At 35.8% G+C, this 6961-nt stretch overlaps 1 long non-coding RNA gene across 3 annotated transcripts; it reads left to right on the top strand.

The window, feature by feature from the left end:
• Positions 1-305: 305 nt before the first annotated feature.
• LOC147499098 (uncharacterized) lies at positions 306-4696 on the top strand. 3 transcript variants are annotated; one of them, XR_015195707.1, is made up of 8 exons: positions 306-446; positions 545-636; positions 1458-1642; positions 2078-2190; positions 2924-3088; positions 3216-3299; positions 3394-3458; positions 4458-4696. It is a non-coding gene; the product is annotated as an uncharacterized LOC147499098 (long non-coding RNA). The 3 variants fall into 3 exon arrangements; XR_015195705.1 differs by having other exon boundaries at positions 3216-3307; XR_015195706.1 differs by lacking the exon at positions 2924-3088 and having other exon boundaries at positions 3131-3307.
• Positions 4697-6961: the final 2265 nt, after the last annotated feature.

The raw sequence follows: 6961 nt of genomic DNA, 5'->3' as shown, positions 1-6961 counted from the left end.
TAAGTGACCGTCGTCGCGGCTTTGTGTGTTCGTTGTATCTGTCACCTTCTTTCCACCTCACCAAGTCTACAATCGTCACTACACCACAATAAGGATTTTCTAACAATTGCAATTTTTCATTTGTAACGGATGCTCAGCCGTTAGTAAGTTAATGACGGTTAGCGTTCCGTTACTAAGTTCTGTAACCGTTAGTAAATTACTTTAATTATTTTGTGACCTCTATGAGATATTAGCTAACGGTTATGTAAGTGTTAGAACACAAATTAGCAAAATTGGGACAAATTAAAAGAACACAAAAAATCGACAAAATATTAAGCGGGACCATTTTCATATCGTGCTCATTAGGTCAACTACCCTAAAGTAAGAAAAAGAGTAAACAAAAAGAGAGTTAAAAGGGTGAAGTGTTGTTGTTGGTTACTGCTGCCGTCGTCGTCGCCGCTGCCAGTGTAAGTGATCATCTTCATCCTCGTTTCTTCCTACTTTTTTTTCTCTTCTCCATCTTGTTTAATTCGCAACCAATAAGAATGTTTTTTTGCTCGATTAGTTGCTTTGGTACCGACCGAAAAGTACAAACCTTTATTCAATATTTGAGCACGAAATCGTTTGATCTATGGAAGAAAGCTTGTTTTAGCCAAGGTAACTATTAATTAGGGTTTTATATTCTTTGAAAATGGGGTTTGTTTGATCTGTGGAAGAGTGGCATGTTCCATGTTAATTAGTTGTTTGTTGTTGTTTAACATTATTTATTATCTTTTGATATTCCAGTGAGTTCACTTGATTGATCGTGGCATCAAATCTTCCTCTAATTACCTCTTAATTTCAGAAAAAGTTTCAATCTTTCCTCTTTAAACTTCAATTCGTGTCAAATTCTAAAACTCCTTTGTGTATTTTCTCTTTTCCCGTTTTAGTGCATTAAGATTTTTTGCCTAAACCAAACAGCCCCTTAGTTTATTGAAGCTTCTATTGAGGACATGTTTCCATGGGGGTGGTATGACATGCTACTTAAGTGCAGCTGCACTATATCTTTTGGGCAGGAGTAGTGAAAAATATATATTATAGCTTCAAACTTTAGCTTGTTTTAGTTTTCAAGTTAACATTTTTGGCTTAGGCACTGCAGTGTCTTAGCATTCTATCTATTTATTGGATTTTAGTGAAATTGGTATCATTGGTGCCGTTAGAAAGATTTCAGATATCTTTTTCATGACATCATAACACAAAATCTAGTAACAAAATAAAAACTCATCATTGTTTTGGATGTCTATCTTTATATGTATGTTCTTATTATTTTTGAAAATAATTTTAGCTCAAGATACTCATTGTTAACTATAAATTGCAAAAGACAGACTATACCCTACATTTTTGGTCATTTATATGTGCACCTGCTGTTTCACAGTGCATTTCCTTGCAGCTTGAGTCTCATGCATCATATTACAATTTGTTTTTTCCTGTTAAATTAGGTTCATAAGTTCATGAAGTTCACCTGGTAGCTTCTCAGGATGAGTGTAACAAATTCCAGTCTCCCCTTCAAGTGTAGGTATGAATTCGTCAATAAGGGGGTGAAGCTTATGGATATCAGACCGCACCTTAGCCTCCAAATGCTCAAGAAGCTCTTGATTAGTTGGATCAAACTTAACTCCAGCAGGTAAACCAGGCAAATCTTGAATTCCTGCCTATTCATTTTGTTTTTCCATAATTAATTTCAAATTAAACCAATTCTTAGTAGTACTAGTAGGAAACAATTAACAGATCGATGTATGCTTATATGATGAGTTGAACTGTTGAAGCTAAGTACGTACTAAGTATTGAGTAGCAATAAATAAGAAAATGGAAGGAAAATGCATGATGATTGATGATTAACACCTGTTCTTGGCTTTGGACTTGATAACCACATGATGGGCAGGTCTCTATACGATTGCTGTTCGGTTTCTCATTAATCTCTTTGCTGGACGTACGGTGAGATTCTTCCTATCGATATATTGTTTTCGTTGCGTCCATTGCATCATGTCATGTTCTTTGTTTTTCTCTTATGCCCATCACCAAATGAATGTTTTATCTGTTGGTTGTTCCACTACTACAGATATCGAAGAACAAACTGATGGATTAGTAGACAAAAAGAAAAAGAATGGAAAAGAGAAGCCACTAGTATCTTTGAAGCATGTTATTTCTCAATCCTTTACAAATTGAGATTTGGTAAGGAATGAATTCTTGTACACTCTTTTCTTCTTTCTATGATTGAATTGTTCCTTGTAATTAACCTCTTAGTTGAGAGAGAGAGAGAAAGAGAGTATTTGTCACATTGAGAAACAGAAAGAGATCTGAGCTGAGATTTGTCTTCATATAAATATAAATAAGTTGCTTGGACCTTACGTTTTCTGATGCTGATGTACAAGAGAATAAAATGCAGTTTTTTGTCCTTCTAAGACAACCCAATTCCACACTTAACACTTCTTAATAAAGAGTTCAAAGACGTGCAAAGGTGAGGAAGATTGAGTGGACTTGAGGCAACCTGATTCGCCTTGGAGACATTTCACCACCCTTCGCCAAATGTGAGTGTGTTTCAGCTGCAGTGTCGAAGTAGAGTACCTTAAAAGCTATGTAGAAACAGAACCGTAAATTCTCTTCTACCCAACATTATTCCATTGCTTCACGTACACTTCTCATGCTAGACAAGAAATCACTCTCAGCTCTGTCCGGCCCTCTTAACCACTACACCACAATAAGGATTTTCTAACAAATGCAACGTGAGTTATTCCTTAGTTGTATTGTACAATAACTCAAACAACATCATCCACTGCATAAGCACTGGCCTCCCTCATACATCTTCAGTAGTGCCTTTTTATTTATATTCTTTGGGCTTTGAACTACTTGCTTGTTCTTGTTTTGCAGGGAAACTTACATGTTGCCAGTGTATTTGGTGGTAAAGATAGTGTGCAGGTAATAGGACCTGAAGTAACTTCTGAGCTTAAGTATCTCTTGAAGTTGTTGACGACCCTCTGCTGGCATTTCTCAAAAAAAGAAACCATTCCCACTATTTTTAGAGGAAACTAGCTATTTTGAAGATGTTTTTCTTCAAGAACCCGAAGCTGGAGTAAGTCATATTTCAACTGTTTGTTTCTGTTTCCTTTTGTAGGTAACATCATATGCTTGGCTAAATGATTTGTGTAGCCAGATTGAGCACACAAGAATCCTAAGCACTGTATATTGTTCTGCATCAGCTTTGGGTTCTCGCCTTCCCTCCTTCGCTAGTGCTAGGGAAAAAGTTGCTGGTGCTGAGGGAATTTTGCGTCCCGTTTCAAAAGGTACTCGGGTAAGACGACCTAACTACTACCTTCCACAAGTAAAACTAAATATTGCATGGATTTTACTCTGCGTGTGGTATGATGGCCATTTCAGGTGTTGCCTCGGATGCTTTGATCAAGAAAGGTCACTCGATCACTTTTGTGCGGACAATCATGCAGGTAACTTCCTATGCAAGTATTCTATTACTTTTGCAAACGAACATGTCTAGATAGTTCCTTCCAACCATAGGTTACTAGGCCTATTGAAGTCTGGGTCTCAGAAGGAAGTTAAACTTGTAGTCTCAACAATCGGTAGCTCATGAAAAGCGAGTCTACTGGAATTAAATACTTATTATAAGCAATGAGTACAAAGTTAGGCGCATCACAACAAGGATGTTTGTGTGTGCAGATTCTAGCATTTAATTAATGCAAGACATTTGATTGATCCCCATCATTATGATAACAAAGACTATTGCTAGGTCTATTATATATTCATTGCATATTCTTTCTATATATTAGGCATGCTTTGTGTCCATAGCTACTTTAGTCTATGTATGTGCTGCTCGTGCTTGTGAAGTCGTTAGGCTTGCTTTGTGTCCATGGTAGAAAGGTAGTCACTACTTTCTAGGTCCAGACTTGTGCGTGCGTGTCTATGACGGATTGTTAAGTCATTTTTCCATGGTCCTTTGTACACGTAGTTAGAAGGTCATTTGAATGACAAGTTTCTATTTCACTTGTCTTATTTTTTTTTTCTATTTGCTTCGAGATTATTGACAAGTATTTTGACAACTGGTGCCATGCAATGCAACTTACTTTATACCTTCTTAATTTCAGTGTCTTGCATTCTATATCTTAATAAGCCTAAGTAACTGTGCTGATCTTTATGGGTTGGTATGTAATTAATGCTAGGAGTGAATATTCATTTTTTAAGACTAATTATTGCCCTAGCATAAGTTGATTGCCCTAATATTTTTGTACTCGAGAACAAATTTAATGCTCGTATATTTAGATTTCATCGAGTTGTTTCTAGCTTAAACCCTTTTTACCCATTACACATATTTTTATAGTTTTTTAATGTCTTGTTTTTATGAATCAAACTTAAACAAATTTCACTTGCTACTATGTATCGAACCTCTCTATTTTCTTAATTTCTTTTTGGTGTCATTGGTTTGGTTGCAGGTGTCGATGACTTTTATGATTGCTAGAGGCTGCGGAAGGACAATGTATTTTGTAGAGAGATCAAAGGGTTTCATTTTAGAGCTATTAGGACTAATTCTATTCATGTATTTTGTTTACAAAAGACTTAATGAGTTTATTGATTGTTACTATATTTTTGGTTATTATCTTCTTGTTGAATAAAATGTAATCAAAGTTAAGACTTGTGACTTATGAATGAATTATGGAGTATTTTGGTTCAATTGTTTTCTTTCTCGCTATTGTACCCTGTTAAAGTTTTTAGTGGGATGGACAGGTTGTGTATAATATGTGGGATGTATGCTAGAAGCAGGTGGCCCAGGAACAATTGGGACTAGAATATTTAATTATTTTTTTTTCATGTTCCCAAATTTAGCAACGGTTACATATCCGTTACTAATTGAAGTATAAGTAACGGTTGTATATCCGTTAGAAATGGAAAATTGCTAACACTTTTATTTGTTGGAAATGAATTAAGAACAAAATAATAACCGTTACTAATAAATTTACTAACGGTTGGATATGTGTTGCTGAAATTAATTTTAGTAACACTTGATAACTGTTAGTAAACTTTCTAACATTTTATAACCGTTACTAATATTCGTTACTAATATTTGTCATGTTTTTGTGTCAACGCAAGATAACCGTTACTAATATTTTTTGTAACGGATCCGTTACAAATAAGTTGTTATGGTGTAGTGCGTCATCAAGTTTTTTTTTTCTTGATTATCTTTCGCCCGTATAATACGGTCGTTTCTACCTAAAAAAAATAAAAATAAATAAATAAATAAATAAAATAATAAGGAAGTGGTAAGAAAGCACAAAAACCGGGTTCACTGGGCCAAATTAAAGAAGCACAGGTATGGTGCCCCTCCTTTACTGGCAGTGCACGGTGTCATGTTTTGTTGGAATCAGTTTGAAAAAAGGCGCCATCATCGCCTTCACCACAGCAGCTCATGAAGGACTTCTGTCCGAACACCAACAGTTTTCTTTTTTGTCATCTCCACATATTCATGCAGAGGAATTCCTTAAGAAGAAAATAATTAGTGATGATAGGTGGAGCAGCAGTGACGAGTGAATGGCACCAAAGACCACAAAACCCGAAAAACCCAATCGTGTTTTTCGTTGTTACGATTGGTGCTATGTTGCTGGTCGTATTAAAATGGAACTCTTCGCCGATATTGCTCCCAAAACTGCTGAAAATTTTAGGCAGTTCTGTACTGGTGAACACAGAAAAGGGGTGACACCAGTTGGGTTTCTTCAGTTGGGATGAAGAAGATGAGAAGAAGAGTTACCGAAAACCAGAGGACCGTAAAAATAAACAAACACAGTACTAACCTTTTTTCGTCTTCGAAACCAACGACGGCACAGTACGGAAACTCGATGATCCCTGTCACAATGGTGTAGTAGTTTTGGTAGAACGGTGGTGTTTACTGATTTTGGTTAGTGTTTTTATCACGTTCTTTCTGTTTATATAGTCTTTCCCTTTCCTGATCTTGCGCTGGTCCGGTATCTCAGTCCTGATATAATTCTACCATCCAAACCGACTTAAGGTGGGAGACTCGATTATAATCCTTATCCAATCCCGATTTATTTTTGGAGTCCTAGTTTTCTATGATGTTTTCAGGTATGCACATCTTCTAGTTATGTAAGGATACCAGGAATTGCTCTCACATGCAAACATAATTATTAGTTGCATGGATGTACTTTTCACTTTCTCAATCTGTTTCGTACCACCTGATATGTATTAGTGTTTTATTCCCTACAATTCCATATGTGCAATTTTCGCACTCCACATCAATTTTTGCTATTCATCAGTTTATATTTCTTTATGCCCACCTCTCATGTTACCCGTATTAATATTTTGGAACAAATTTTTGACTCTGGTACATTTTTCAAATTTCAATTATTAGTGTTTAACTTCCTTTTATTACTATTATTATTAAACTGTCCCTACATTTAATTTCAACGGTCTAATCTTAGTATCACTATTCCGCTGGCACGCGTCGTAAAAAAAAAAAAAAAAAAACAACTTTCATATTGTTGCGTAATGCGTTCGGTACATTTTCGGCAATCAATTTCTTTTGAAATTTTTTCTGTGCATCTTTTATTTTTTCGGTGCATTTTTCAGCAATTTTTTTAACTACATTGCGACCTGTATATGTTAGTTTGATATTCTTTCGTTTCCGGTAGTTCACGACTTTTTCCCGATTGTCCATTTTCCTATCATTTACGTTCATGCGACACTTTGTTATACATTCCGCTTACTCTTTTCTTATTCCATTTTTTCCTTGCTTTTTCTTCTCTTCTTTGCCATGTGAACTTTGTTCGCATGACAAAGAGGCACATACGTGGCAAACGTCTATTATTAGGGGTCTCTATTTTATTCGTTTAATCAACAGGGCAAAAACCCAATTTGTAATACTATGGATCAATGTACAGGCTCATTAACTCATGTGTCTAAGGCTGAATCTTAGCCACATGGCTTG

This window comes from Coptis chinensis, chromosome 5, assembly GCF_015680905.1.
Source record: "Coptis chinensis isolate HL-2020 chromosome 5, ASM1568090v1, whole genome shotgun sequence".
Lineage (NCBI taxonomy): Eukaryota > Viridiplantae > Streptophyta > Magnoliopsida > Ranunculales > Ranunculaceae > Coptis > Coptis chinensis.
The sequence above is the reverse complement of the archived record's forward strand: the minus strand, read 5'-3'. Positions and strand labels throughout refer to the sequence as shown.